Here is a 15645-nt window from a genome sequence, read left to right on the forward strand (position 1 = left end):
GGAGTCTTCTCAAGTAGCACCTCTCTTAGCAAGTTTTTGTTCTCCCCTAAAGGTTTAGGTCTTTTCTCACCAACGATTACATTCTTCCCATTGGTTGATTCAGCTTGAGTTGGCTGAATTAGAATGCTCTTGTCTTGGAGATTAACCACATTAACCGGGATTGGTTGCTTATCCACTTGCATCCCTGCAAATTTCAATCATTTTTCATTAATGGACAATTGAATCTATCGACGAGAAATATTACAATCGTTAATAGCATGAGAATAAGAATTATGCCATTTACAATAAGTTCGTTCAATTCTTCTAATGGGGGAATTACATGACCATGAAATAGCTTAATTTGTTTTTCTTGTAGCATTCTTCTTTCCAATTCTTAGAATGCATCGGCTTAAGAGAAGAGCAAACGAATGGTTTAGACTTAGAAGACCAAGTTCATTTGACCACACATATGTCAACATCATCATTATCGTCCAATTTTTTAGATTCATATGCAAGCATGTGAACATTGAGATGATCAACTCTAGATTTATCATAAGATTTCTAAAAGTTTCTAGATTCTCTAGCCTGGCTTTCTTGTGCCAGAACTCTTTGCAAGACTTGACTAACATTTTGAAAATCATAACCTTCTAGTTTTTCCATAAGATGAGACAACAAATCCAAATAAGCTAATTCGGCTAAATCTTTTTAGAAAGTGTCAAGTTAAAACATCAGTTTATTATATCTCTAAACCTCTTAATATAATCAGCAACTATTTCATTGTATTATTGTTTAACCGACATTAAATGTGAGATCCTCAATTCAGTATCAGCATTATAAAAATATTCATAGAAATTTTCTTCTAATTGATACCACACATGTACAGAATTAGGATCAAGAGATGTAAACCAAGTAAAAGCAGTTCTAGAAAATGACAAAGGAAATAATCTAATTTTCAGCACATCATTGGAACTAGCTTCACCTAATTGTGTAAGAAATTGACTCACATGCTCCCTAGTCATTCTATTATCCTCCCCAGCAAATTGTACAAAATCAGGAACCTTAAAATCATAGGGATATGGTATTGTGTCATAGTACTCAAGATATGGTTTTTAGTATGCAGGAGCTTTTCTCCTAACCTCTAATCTAAATTGATCTCTTACCACACTAGCTGCTTGCTCTCGCATAATTTAGGTGTAATCGACCACAATCTGATTAGGGTTAGCTATTGACTCAAGCGGCGGTCTAGGCACATTCGGCACATAAGAAGTGATAGGAGGCGGTGTAGTAAAATATGGTTCAGCTATCGGCTCATAAGGGATTCCTGATCCTTGTGATGGTATAGGCAGAACACTATATGCTACAGTTTGATAATAAGGTGTTTGCACATTGGTATAAATTTTGGCTCTATGAGCTTAAGCCAAAGTTGAAGCATGGTGCCTAGCATATGTTGTTTGATATGGGTTTTGTGTCACATCAGTTTTAATAGCATAAGATGGAACATGATTAGGTGCAATACTACCCATGTAATTTCGGCCATCATGAGGAATTGAAGAAGTAGGTAATGCATTAACAACAACAGGAATAATTGGAGTGCTAACATTACTAGTAAAAGGCTTTTTGAATTTTGCTCCTCATGAATTTGTAAAACTAAAGGCTGAATCTTTTCAGCCATGTTTGCACCAACAGATTGATCAATCATACTAGTAACTTCTTGATATGATGGAGAGGGTTGAACACTTACATTGGTTGGTACCTTGGGGGTTTGGCTGGTGGGCGGTGGAGAATTTTCTTTCTTGAACACACCTCGCTGAGTGTTAACATAACATGAGAGCAACTGTTACCAATGTTGTTTCAAGTCGACTTCGATTGCCAAACACTCTTCTTTTGGAAACTCATCGTAGGATGATGATGTTGTCTTTGTCGATTTCTGAAGTAGACATACCTTAGGTTTTAGAATTCGGCCAAGTGATAGCCAAAAAACTTTGTCCCCAGCGAAGTCGCCAATAAGTGTGTTGACGCAAAAAGTGGTCACGCCAAACACCGAATACCTCGTGTGCAAATTGAACCGAAACTTTCCTGGAAGGATTGGAAGTTCTGGCATACACAATTGGAAGTTTCGGCCTATGTACTCAGTGGGAAGCACCGTCACCGTGGCACCGCGCCGTTGAGCCTTCATCGTCACCCACGCTCAGGAGGGACCCCGTTAGAGCGTAGTTGGCTGGCGGTTTGTCCTTAGTCTTGAAGATCAAGAACGGGAAGCAAAATAGGTTGGGAAAACAAATTAGGGCAAAAGGAATAAAAAGAGAGATAAAAGCAAATTGTATTGATTCGATTGGATGATGTTCCTCTTCATTCGGCCATGGCCCTTCATATTTATAGGTCGAAATGGTTTTGCGCCGTTTTGAGTCAGAATTTATCAGAACTCCCATTTAAATCCGACTCTATCTCTTCTCAAAATCTCGGATCTGAGTTTGATTGGATGTTCCAATCGGGACATCGGAAGTTCCGATTGTATCGGAATATCCGGGTTTCCCCAAACATGATGCTCTTGGTTTTCTTTTAAATATTTAATTAGATATTCCGATCCTACGATCGGATGTTCCGGTATAGCCAAAAAGTCCAGTTTTGCTAAAAAATCGGCCTCTCGATTTGGCCAAAAATATTTACTCCGAAGTTCTGATTCAAAAATCAGAAGTTCCAATTGGCTGGAATGTTCGATTTCATCCGGACATGGGGCTCTTGGGTTGGACAAAAATATATAACCCGAAGTTCCGATCCAAAAACTGGATATGTTCCGATAAAAAATCTGGTGAGAACAAATTTTTAAACGCCGGACCATCCAATATTCACAAAAACTGGAAGTTCTGATATTATGACCAGATGTTCCGACCGTTGAATTCTCCAGCTCAGAAATTCTTCACACTATATCAATTTTGATCATCAAAAGGTTCTCATATGCATTGCTTTTCTGCATATATTTTAGAGATTTGTCCCCTCCGTGCTCTCATTAGCTCTGCAGTTGATTTAAGCACTTTGAATAAATCCTTTTTCTCATTGCCACTTCTCTAATGATGATGTTTATTTTCAGGTTCTTACCAACGTACTTGCATGGAGATCGATAGTGTCGGAGCATTCTTGGTTGTTGATCTTAATCCTTCATGGAAGAAAGCATAGGAAAGCAGCATGTATCTTAATCCTTCAGAGGAGGACCCCAGGCGACGCCCCTCCCATTGTTCCCTGGGTTGGCTCCTTTGGATTGAAGGCAGGGGCGATGGTTCCGTTCCTACCCGCCATCAGCACTTTGAGCGGCGGACGGGATTGTAGCCCAGTGGTAAAACTCTATGGGTGAAGTGAGCCGGCGGGAGTTCGACTCCCATTCCGCACCCTAAAAGATCTCCAAAGTAGACCGTGCAGTGGAAGACGCTTGTAAATAAAATCAGCACTTGAGCCAACGTTGGCTTGCAATGTTGTGCCGGCAACGTCGATCAGGGTTGAATTGCGTCGACTCTCGGGCAAGGAGCCATGGATTGTTTTCTGATAGGCAGCGATGGACCCAGCAGATGGTGGAAATCGTATCGGTTACAGGCCCAGAGGCGTCCGAAGAGGTTGTCCAGGATATGCCACGCAAGCCGTACGAATTAGCCCACCAACATGGAGCGGCCTGTGTTGTCAGACGGTCAACAGTGGCCTTGTTCGAAATTTGAAATGGATCCACGATTACTGCTCCCGTCGACGTAGATCAGAGGTTGACCTCCACCTTACCCGTCGCCGGAGCGTCGCAAGATGTAGCTGGAAGGAAATTGCCAATTTGCCATTGCTGGACATGCGAGTTGCCCAACCTCTTCGTTGAGCGAGTTTCGACGACCGGAGCCCTCAGCCGGGTCCCCGGCATTTCGCCACCCTGGAAAGTATGAATAGCGTCGGTGCCCTTCCCCACCATGTTGTTCCCACCACCGATCCTTGGCCGAGAGTCCAATCTCAGCCCACAAAAAGTCGATGAGCTCTTGGTCTATCTCGCACCGGCCTTCAGATGGCAACCGAGCCACCAGTCGGCTCGAGGTCGGAGCTATGGTTAGGCTACAGCTAGCAGCATCACCTGAGCATCGCCCTGGCGAAGCCCTTGCTTGCAGTTGATCCAGTGGCCTGGAACACCATTAAGGAGGATTGCTGCTTTACAGGTCTCAAAAAAAAAAAAATCTATCCACCGGCCGGTGATAACCATTTTTTAGGAACATGATTAAAGCTGACCTTCTTCGTGCAATAGGACGATAGACTGCTGAATTACAGAAAAAGCTTGAAGTGCCTATTGCAGCAAACTATTATATCCTGAGTCAGATACCTCGTGTTCTGAGAGTTACTGCCAGTTTGTATCGTGGAACAATCAGGCCGATCAGAAAGTAGATCTCTGTATCTAGTCGGCATCCTGCCCGATGGAATCTCGTGGAACAATCAGATCTCTGTATCTAGTCGGCATCCTGCCCGAGGGAACCTCATGTTTTTTTGAGCTTCCTTTTAAGAAGTTGCATCGATGATATTATCGCAGGTCTCTTCAATGCATTTGTTAAAATCACCGGCCATTAGTACTGCAGATGGGAGGAACCTTCTCAGGTTAGATGCAGTTAACTGCATATTGCTCGATGATGACTATGAGCCTAACATTTCTGATTTTGGTTTGGCAAGAGCTTATGAATCCCATTGACACCCACCTGAGCACATTTGTCAATGGTGAGTTTGGTGACTTGGGGTATATAGCACCTGATTATACGCGCACCCTTGTGGCAACTCTAAAAGGGGACGTTTATAGCATTTGGAGTTGTTTTGCTTGAACTTGTCAATGGTGAAGGACATGCGTCAAATGCCCGAGAGAACTTCAAAGGGAGTTTGGTGGATTGGATAACTTACCTGTCAAACAACTCTATACTTCAGGATGCAGTTGACAAGTCCTCGATTGGGAAGGACAACGATGCTGAGCTGCTTCAATGCATAAAGGTGTGTTCTTGTGTACTTTCTGCTCCAAAGGAAAGGCCTACAATGTTCGAAGTTTACCAGCTTTTGAGTGCTGTCGGAGAGAAATATCATTTCAGCACTGCTGATGATGAATTGACAATGCAACCACAAAATGGTGATGCTGAAGATGAGCTTATTGTAGCAAACTAGGTGAATTTGTATGATCAGAGGGTGCTTGTCAGATACCTAAGATTCTATGAGTTATTGTAACTTGGAAATATTCAGATTGATCCGAAAGCAACACTCTGTATCTTTTCGGGTTCCTGTGCAACCGAAGGAGTAGGTAAGCACTAGGATATCAGAGTTCTGTATCAACTTGAGATGTTCGTGTATGTACATCCTTGTCTTGTGTATCTGCAGGATTGGTTTGTCCTGGTGTTGCAAGATGGATCAACTGTATCTGCGTCCAAACCTTAGCTGCACTGATTGCACTAGAAATGTGAAACAATGTTGATCAATCGTTAGTCTGTAGTGTTGTTCCAATCGTTATTTTCATGGTCTTTGATATTGGAGTTGCGTGAATAATAGTCTCAGTGTTTGATGTGAGCCGCGCATTTGACAGTTCGGCAAATATTGGTGGGAGCCTGGGCAGGTTGATTTTGTAAGATGTTTTGCTAGACTCCTAGTTTAGTCTTTTCCACAGGAAGAACAATGTAGTCAGAATGGTTCCATGAATTGGTTACTTGATAGCTGAATGATCTGAAATCTTGGTGAAGTTCAACTTATGTCTGAAATAAATGTAATAGAAATTGGTGCTCATTTCTGTTGCATTTATTTCATTTCTTTGAGACGCGCTCAATTTCTGAAACAAGCTCTGGCACAGTGAGATTACTGAACCTATTACAAAGGAGAATAGATATATTTATGTCCTGCAGATAAGTTTGTGCACTTTTGATAAAAAAAATTAGAAAATCGAAATAAAAATGTTCAAGAGATCATTAATCATCACAAACATGAAATATAAGTGATGTTCAAAGTATATAGTTTATGATTTACATGACATCTCAAATTACCAATACAACACCATCTGCCAGACGATAGGCAACATACCAAGTAAAGAGTACCTGGAATCAATAACACAAGTTGATGAAATTAAACCATATCAAGTAACTCAGATTTGAATGTTCGACCCAACCGAGACGAGCTTCAAGACAGGCCATTCACCTAGCAGCTTAGTAAGAATGGGCAATAGAAATGACAGAAGGCAAATTGTTACAGCCAACGATTGGACACGAGGGGCCAAAACTGTGTGTAAACCAGTTGCAAATGCCGTGGCGGTTGATATGTATGCAAACCACATAAGCTTTTTAGTAAAGGATCTGTAGTAAAGCAAGAACTCAAGATCCTCCCACCTTGCTATGACGCAATGTGGTTTCCTGTATGCGGAGATTTGGAGTGTAGGATCATGTTCAGTATGTTGGTATGTGTTGTATGTGTTGCTGTGGTAAGAGGGTACTTGCTTTAGCAGGTGGTGTGGCTTTGGGACGTGCTTAGAGCTTTCCATTGCCGCTCGATAAAGGCAAGTGAATGTAGTGGTTGTGTTATGCTATACTTTATTATTTAGTTACCTCCATCTTTTAATTGACGTACTCTCTAATAATCTATTAAGTTGAATGTGAGCATATTACTGCTGTCTACCTTACGAAGATTTGATGATTTCATGGATTATGAGGTAAAAGAGGTTGGATATGTTATTTACTTGCAGGTGTTCATACTCTTCGTATGCAATACTTGAAGTATATCCATATGTTGAAAGCTATGTCTTTCGTTTATGCAGGAAGCATATCATAAGCACGACATCTTGCATCAGAAGTTTTGTCGCCGCACTTAGCCGTGATTGTACTGGTATAGCGCTGTATGTTACCCGAGAACGGGTACGATGCACACCCTTATGTTACCTGAGAAATACTAAGGGTGAGAAAGAACATATCATGTACATCCGTACGCATTCTCATGGAAGCATTTTATTTAGGAAGTTATGTATATATATATATATATATATATATATATATATATATATATATATATATATATATATATATATATATATATATATATCTGTCTCATGCATTGGAAGTTATGTCACACAGTATTCGTGACTGTATCGATACAACACCATATGTTACTCGAGAAGGGGTACAGTGCACAACCTTATATTGCTTGTGAAGGGGTAAAGGTGAGGAAGAGCATGACAGGTGTTTACATATGCATTCATATGGATATCTTTACTTTAAATACATCAATATCGATCTTATATTGCTAGGAAGTATTTATATCATGATGGATGATACTGCTGAAGTGAAGACTTAGCTAGTGGGTGGAGCATGTAGATGTTGTATCATCAAGTTATTTATGTTTTTCAGATAATGTTAACCTAAACAACTTAATATCTTGGTTAAAGATGAATGTTTAATGATCTATAGCTCAATAGCTTGTTAAAGCAATTCACTTGTTGAAATTTTTGAATCTCACCCTTGCTATCTTTCAAGTGCACCATGAGGTGACGTCGAGCATTCAGGAGGGATAGCAGCACGACGTATGCATGATCACCTCCACTTGTTTGTCTTTTTTATTGTAATGCCAGTTTGGTATCTTAGTTGTTTCGTTGTTAACGGTCTCTTGTTATGATGTGGAAGTTCATTCAAGGAATGTTCCTTGTTTGCTAGGATGTTTATTACTGCTAGTGTGATGGTATTTGTTTATCTCTTTATGTGGTGCTTGGTCAGTTATACCTCTTTATACAGGGGAGGTGCTACCACAATTTTTCCTTTAAGCTCCGGCAACCCTGTAGGTTGGTATGAGTGACATTTCAGACTTATTGTGGTCCCTGGGGTGTTACACATGAGGGGCCAAAAATGTGTATAAACCAATTTCAAATGCCGTGGTGATTGATATGTATGCAAACCCCATAAGCTTCTTAGTAAATGATTTGTAATAAAGCAAGACCTCAATATCCTCTCACCTTGCTATGACGCATATATATGAAGGCAACTGCTAGTGAGGAGCACATTGCCAAGGTGTCAGAGATCAGGAATGCTTGAAATGCAAGCTTCCTTGCCATGATGGGAAATTGGGAAGCCCTGCGCTTCCAGCATCACTGATGTGTCCTCCAGGCAAGGTGAAAGCAGCGGCGAAGGTGTTTGTCGCAATGAGGATTGCCACTAACAAAGTGTTGCTTGTGTAAGTTTTAGTTAGTGACTTGACATCCTTCCTTGACTCATTAGTTACTCTTTCCCTAGCACGCTGATGAAGGTTATAGAAAGAGGTTGTATCTTCAGGGTCAGCTTTCAGCATAAGCATGTAAACTTCATTCTGCATGAATTTAAGTACAAATGGAGCTCACATTAATATCATACTCAAGGACAAGAGAAATTCTATGAAATTGCGGGTGTTGCACAACTTTCATTTTTATGTGCTGTCACCTTCCTATTATAATGTCACTATGTCCATTATATTAGTAAAACTGGAACAAAAGAAACCACCACATTAAAGGCTATACATTACCACATCAATAGTAGAAAAAAAGGAAAATATTCGCACCATCTATGGAGGTGGCTCTATATTGTTACTCTTTAGATTTAATCTACTTCATTATCTTCTGCATTAGAGGTCAAGAAATTATAATTGCTTACTACTGAAGCAATCATATCTTAATATAAAGTTGATTAGAAAGAAGCGTGAACAGTTGGCAAAGTGAGTGCCGAGAGCCAAACAACAAACATTTTTTTTTCGAGAAAGGGAACTTTATTAATCTTATCGTCATAACAAGATGGTACAACCTCATAAGAGAATGCTCCCGGCTTCTGCATAGCCAGGATGCACACAACCCAAAGATAGAAAACAAAACAAAAAGAATATGGAGAACGTGGAGCAAGACCTAACAAACAAGATAAACTTCTCTACACCAACATCACTATGATGATGAGCAAAAAATCCATAGTCTAGAACCCCATCCTGTCCCGGCGAAGAGCTCCATGATGGCCTGCTCAAGACACACACGTGCCATAGCCACTGACTGACAAAGGTCCGATTGCTGAAGCACAGACCAGGTACAGAGTCAATGTGTGTATGTATAGATAAACTGTAAAGGAGGTAAAAGATTTCTATTATTAAAAATAACATCGTTTCTGCATTTCCATAGCGACCAGCTAAGTGCTGCTGCTCCAAACAACAAAGTTACTGCATAAGCGGCACATCAATGGAGATTACATACCCTAGAGACCAATCATATTCCAACAATACTCTTATCATGTCAATCTTGTCCCAAATTACTGCCAGGTACATTAAGGTATTCTTCCTATCGGTTTCTTCTCTGGTCAACATGGACGCTTCTCAATAATCTTTTTAGCTATAACTGAAACCAAATCAAGGAATGAACAATGGTTAAACAACCATGGAATGATGACAGTTGAATTAGTAATGATACTATTAGAGAATAAGTTACTATCTAGAGTCCCACCTGAATTGCCATTTTTCACGGCAGCATGCAGAGCACTGTAACCACAGGCACCAGAATGAGCAAAATTAGGGATTTTCGGCAGTCTCTCGATAACATCTGTGAAACCTCTCATCACCGCGATGAACATGGGTGACTCATTTGTCAGGCATATACACTATCATGGACTGTATGGGTGGCGTTGTGGGCCAGCAATTCCAATAGCCCAAGCTACATCCCAAAGGCAAGCCCAAGGTCAGCAATACAAAAGAGGCCAGCAACTCGTGGAGAGGGAGAATACAACAGATATCCTCTTCAACTCGTCTTCTTCCTCGGTTCGTCTCCTGCTGTTCATGCTGCCCCTCCCCAATTCCTTGCTTCTCCCGATCCAAATTCTCTCTAATTGCTCAATTCCTACCACAAATCACATACCAATTACCCAGGACACGACATTTAGTATCAGAGCTATGCGTGCTCTCATCTCATTCCAGTTGACTCCAGACACCATTCGTGCTCGAGAAGTTTGCAATGGCCGTTGCATTTGAGATGGATGCTTCATGATGCACATCCAACATTGGCAGCCAAGCCACAAGGATGTCACACCAGAGGCGCCAGCTACGTGTTCGATGCCTAGTTTTGTACGATGCACCAGCAAGCTGATGGCTATGCCCACCCCTAAGATTGATGCGGCCTCGCGCTCATCCATCTCCAACCCGGTAGGTGTTGATGATGTTCCGCTCGATGACAAGTCCATTGCAGCCACAATGTCCACACAGAGCAAGCCCACAAGCAAACATGTCAAGTGGGTGTCACAAGTATGCATCACTCAACGCCCGGTGCGTTGGGCCATGAACAGAACGGATGCCGACATACTCACTCATGTCAGTGGCATGTCCTTGTTTGAAGAGGCTGCAGTCCAAGTGTCTCAATGGCATGCAGATACAACCCACGTTCAGGCGCTGCGACCCAGCGCAGGTACGCAAATGTGTGCCCGGAGGGCACGCTGAGGGCTCCATATTCTATTAACTCAGTGTAAATGCCGCGAGCAGCCTATCATTTTAACCAAGATGGGCTATAGAATAGTCGATCTGAGACCATGTTAAGGCCGGGTGTCAGTGACTAGCGTAGCTATTCTAATCAGAAAGTAAATCATCTACTACAACTAGAAGCAAATAGCTACTAACGAGGCTGCTAAGGTCAGTCTCAGCACAAGACGCAGTCATCAAACTCTTGCGAGCCTGCAACTCATGGGAATTAAGTCCAAAAGGAATAACGGGCCTCATTCCGACGGCAGCCCAGCACCCCGCTGCTGGTATGCACCGGGCTCGATTCTCGGCTGGAACACCCTTTTTTGCATAGTGCGAAGGGTGTTTCTGGTACGAAGGTCTTCTCACTCTTTGGAACCGGATCCCTGCGGACGATAGGTCTTCTCACTCTTCGGAACCGGATCCCTACGGACGGTGGGGGCAGAAGTAAAACTTGCTCTCCAATCTTTAATGTAATACAAATATTACAAGAGGTCTTTGGATCTTATATGGACTACTGTATTACATAGGCTCCTATGTTAAGATCTTTCCCTCAACAGTAGTAGTGCTCTTGTACAACACTTCTTTTACTGATGGAGCTCATAATATTCTCAAGCGCAATTCATTGATTATATCTCTGGAGGATTGCTAAAGCAAATGTGCATAGCAAATTCAGTTTCACTAGTGAGGATTGGAAGGAAGAGTATATTTAAGGATGTATTGGGGCAGGCTGGAGGGTAAATGGTTCTCCCTCGAAGGATTGGCACTGATCGATAGATTGTAGTTGTTCACCTATGGTTCAGCCCTAAAATGGATTGTGCTACACTTGTGTTCAACAAGACGGCATCACGGGGACAGAGTGATTTTAGTCCTGGAATCTATGAGCATAAAATCATGGAGGAACTTCTCAAAGTGGGTGCTAGCTGCAATATGATTTCTGAAGTATTTGACAAGCATAATCTACTTAAGGGCACCTCAGTGCTTCTGAACTTGGTGAACATCAAGCATTTGTGTGATATGTACAAATGCTGAAGTACTAAAACTCATGAGGTTCAGCGATGGTTCAATATTTTGGAGTGCTGTTCATTCAGCGTTTCAGATTTCATTATATTAAATGAACGTAGTATTCTCATCATGGTGACCTTTCAAGAAAATCAGGTGGCTTTCTAGCTAAAACAAGATGAAAGTGGCAACATCTATTACATCTCTCGCCTATCAACAAATACCTATCAAACTAAGTATTTCCAGTGTTGCCTTTGCATTTATATCATAAAGCCTTGGGATCCCGGTGTCCAGGGGTTTATCTCTGCATGCATGGGGAATCTTAGTCCAGTTATGGTGGTTGCTGTTGAGAGAGAGTTTCAAGGTTGCTATGCCATTGCTCTTGCTAGGCCATGGCATCCTGGTGTACAGCAAATTATCTCTGAAAGCATAGTGGCAACAAAAATTGTGAGCACGGAGAAGCCGAAGTGTGCTGGTGAGGAAGTTGCACAAGTTTCAGTGATCAAGTACAAGCCAACTATACCATCATCAGTTACAATTTTAAATATGCCATCAATTTGGGAGATGGCTGAGATGGTAAGGCAAAAATATTGTTGCTGCTCTAGGAGTGATTCATGATTAGATGCAACGATGTGGTGTGCAAGCAATATCTGAATGCCATAGCTTGGGGACAAGCTGTTTCTCACGGAGGGGGTAATGTCAGGCATATACAGTATCATGGACTGTATGGGTGGTGTTGTGGGCCGGCAAGTCCAATAGACCAAGCTACGGCCCAAAGGCAAGCCCAATAGACCAAGCTACGGCCCAAAGGCAAGCCCAAGGTAAGGTCAGCACTTCAAAAGAGGTCAGCAACTCGTGGAGAGGGAGAACAGAACAGATATCGTCTTCGACTCGTCTTCCTCCTCGGTTTCTCCCAGTCCAAATTCTCTCTAATTGCTGAATTACTACCACAAATCACATACCAATTACCAGGACACGACATCTTGTTGTACTCGTTGAAGGCGCGCGACAGGGCGGACTCTGCTGCTATCAGCGCCAGCGCCAGCGCCCTATGGCCGCTGTGGATGGCGTGGTGCAGTGCGTTGCATCCGTTCTTGTCTTGCTTCAAGATTTTCTCTATCAGCTGCAGCTCACGGCAGCGTCTGAGGAGAACAGAAGCCAGAGAGGGATGACCGCTTGTCACGGCGGTGAGCACTAGCGTCTCACCGTCTGCGTTGACAAGGGCAAGGAGAAGCTGGCTCAGCTTCAGCTCCTGGATTTCCTTGCAGAGCCGCTCGCGGCCATGGATGTAGGAGATGTGGAAGCAGTTGTTCCCCTGCGGAGTTTTTCCAAGCAGCACGCCCGGGTCATGCAGAGCCAGGTGCTTCATTGATCTGGCATCACCAGATATGGTTGCTTTGAGCAGCCCTTTGAAGGTGCAGCTGTCAGATATATATATATATATATATACACACACACACACATGTATATATATATATGTATGTATATAATACACGTGTATATATATATATATATATATATATATACACACACACACACACATGTATATATATATATGTATGTATATAATACACGTGTATATATATATATATACACATATGTATATACACAATGTATATACATGTATATATATGTGTGTGTATACATACATACATACACATGTGTATATATACATATATATATATATATGTATATATGTATATACATGTGTATATATGTATATACATGTATATATACACATATGTATATATATATACGAAAAATGAAAAAGGGGAAAACTCAAAACCGAATAAATTTTTGGGGATTTTTGCAACAAAATAACTTATGGGAAAAAAAATCTCAAAATTGACTTTTAGAGTATTTGGCATTTTTCCCCTAGAAAATCCTTCAAAGCTGTTCGAGTGTGACAGAAGATGGAGCAAAGTAGTGCACGCAATTGGAGTTACAGACGAGCTAGTTACCGATGTTGGATTGCTGTGAACCAAAACTTTCTGGAGCAACTAGTGAGGCAGAAGAGGCTACACAGCTACGCACATGGCCCTGAGAGCCGGCTAAGGTGGTGAGGTCAACGTCGCTAGCGGCAGCGGCGGAGGCCTAGCAATGAGGTCTCATTATCATTGAAAAATATAGTTCAGATTCTATGGTGCCTAAAATATGAAGTCCATGGTTGCTATCAGTAAACTTTGAAAAAAAAGTTGAACAGAATATTTGAGTAATTAATCATCAACACACGATTGGCAAACTAGAAGCGTTCTCAATGCATAGCTTAGGTCTTACACAGAAATCCAAATTACTAACATAACATTCTTTTACAATGTTTAAACATGTCTTGGAACAAACAACGCGAGCATAAAGTAGCCGGAATCAACAACACAAAGTGACGAGGTCAGACCATATCAAGGAGGTCAGAGTTGAAAGTTCGACCCAACCGAAACTTGAGCTTCAAGACAGGCCATTCACCAAGCAGCTTGGTAAGAGTGGGCAATAAGATTGGCAGAATGCAAATTGCAATAGCCAACCATAGGAGACGAGGGGCCAGAACTGTGTATAAACCAGTTGCAAATGCCGTGGTTGTTGCTACGTATGCAAACCACATAAGCTTCTTTGTAAAAGATCTATAGTACAGCAAGAACTCAAGGTCCTCCCACCTGGCTATGATGCATGTGAAGGCAACGGCAAGTGAGGAGCACATTGCTAAGGTGTCGGAGATCAAGAATGCTTGAAACGCAAGCTTCCTTGACATGATGGGAAGCCCCTCACTTCCAGCGTCACTGCTATATCCTCCGGGCAAGGTGAAAGCGGCGGCGAAGGTAATCGTCGCCATGAGGATCGCCACTAGGGAAGTGTTGCTCGTGTATGTTTGAATCAGTGACCTGACATCCTTCCTAGATGCATAAGTTACTCTAGCCTTGATATCGTTTTTGAGATTATAAGTAGATGTTGCGTCTTCTGGATCAGCTTTCAACATAAGCATGGACACTTCATTCTGCATGAATTCAAAGAAAGGTGCAAATGATGCTCGCAGTAATTAATCTAATACTCAAGGAAAACAATAAATTATACAAAATTGTGGGTGGCTCAAGTTTCCTTTTTATTTTTCTATGTTGGTACCTTCTAGTTACACTGTTACTATGTTTTCTTTTAAAAAAATTGAAGGCTAAATAGTTACTATATAATCTCAATCTGATTCCGCATCTGTATTGAATTCCTTCTCGATTTCTCATTCCTTTTAGTCTGAATTAGCCAAACCTTTTTATTTGCAAGGTATTTTCATAAAGTGACATGCCCCAACAAATTATATACTCCCTCCAGTCAGAAATAAGTGTTGTTTTTCACATCAACAAGCTCCCTAAAATACAACTTTGATTACTACTTTTTTTAATATATATATAAAAATCATAGCAAAAGTATACTATTATAAAAGTACTTTTTGAGATAAATCTATCCGTGTTATTTTCATATATCAAAACTCAATGCATAAAAAGTAAATTCACTACCGGATTTTGTTACTCGGCAAAGGCTTAAAAACACTCGGCAAAGGGTTTGCCGAGTGTAACACTCGGCAAACAGCGGTCGGCATACACAGTGCCGGCAAACAGCTGTTTGCCGAGTGTTTTCTATCGCGCACTCGGCAAACTCTTTGCCGAGAGTCAAATCCGACACTCGGCAAAAAAAAGTGACTAAACGGCAGCAGGACGTATCGGGGGTTTGCCGAGTGTCGAAGGAATACACTCGGCAAAACAGGATGGTTTGCCGAGTGTATTTTTCAGGCACTCGGCAAACTCGCGCAGTTATATTAAAAAAAAACACTACGCAGGAGATTTTGGCAGCCCGCGTTTTGGCGCGTTTTGGCGGGCGCGCTTCGTTTTGGCGTTTTGGCTGGGCGGCAAAATCCCGCCGCCTTGCCCTCCACCCACCGCCGCCGATGACCCAGCTTGCATCGACATCTGGGAGATGGAGAGATGCGCACGGGGGCTTCCCCGAGGGCTAAGCGCCTCCCCCGCCACGAGCCGCCCTCACGGAAGCTGCGGCGCTGCTGCGCGCCGACTCGGCGGCGCCGGCGAGCTCCCTCCCGCCGTACCCGAGCCTCTAGCGGCAGGCCCGAGCCGGACTGGTGACGACGCGCGCACCTCCCCTCTGGCGCCGACGAACAACCCGAAGGCTCGCAGGCCACCACCGCACAACAGCCCGGCAGCT

The 15645-nt window shown here is 42.3% G+C and overlaps 1 pseudogene; it reads right to left on the reverse strand.

Moving 5' to 3' along the window:
• Nucleotides 1–6078: 6078 nt before the first annotated feature.
• On the reverse strand, nucleotides 6079–14440 carry LOC133900246 (ankyrin repeat-containing protein ITN1-like; annotated as a pseudogene).
• Between the last annotated feature and the right edge of the window lie 1205 nt (nucleotides 14441–15645).

This window comes from Phragmites australis, chromosome 19, assembly GCF_958298935.1.
Source record: "Phragmites australis chromosome 19, lpPhrAust1.1, whole genome shotgun sequence".
NCBI classification, from domain to species: domain Eukaryota; kingdom Viridiplantae; phylum Streptophyta; class Magnoliopsida; order Poales; family Poaceae; genus Phragmites; species Phragmites australis.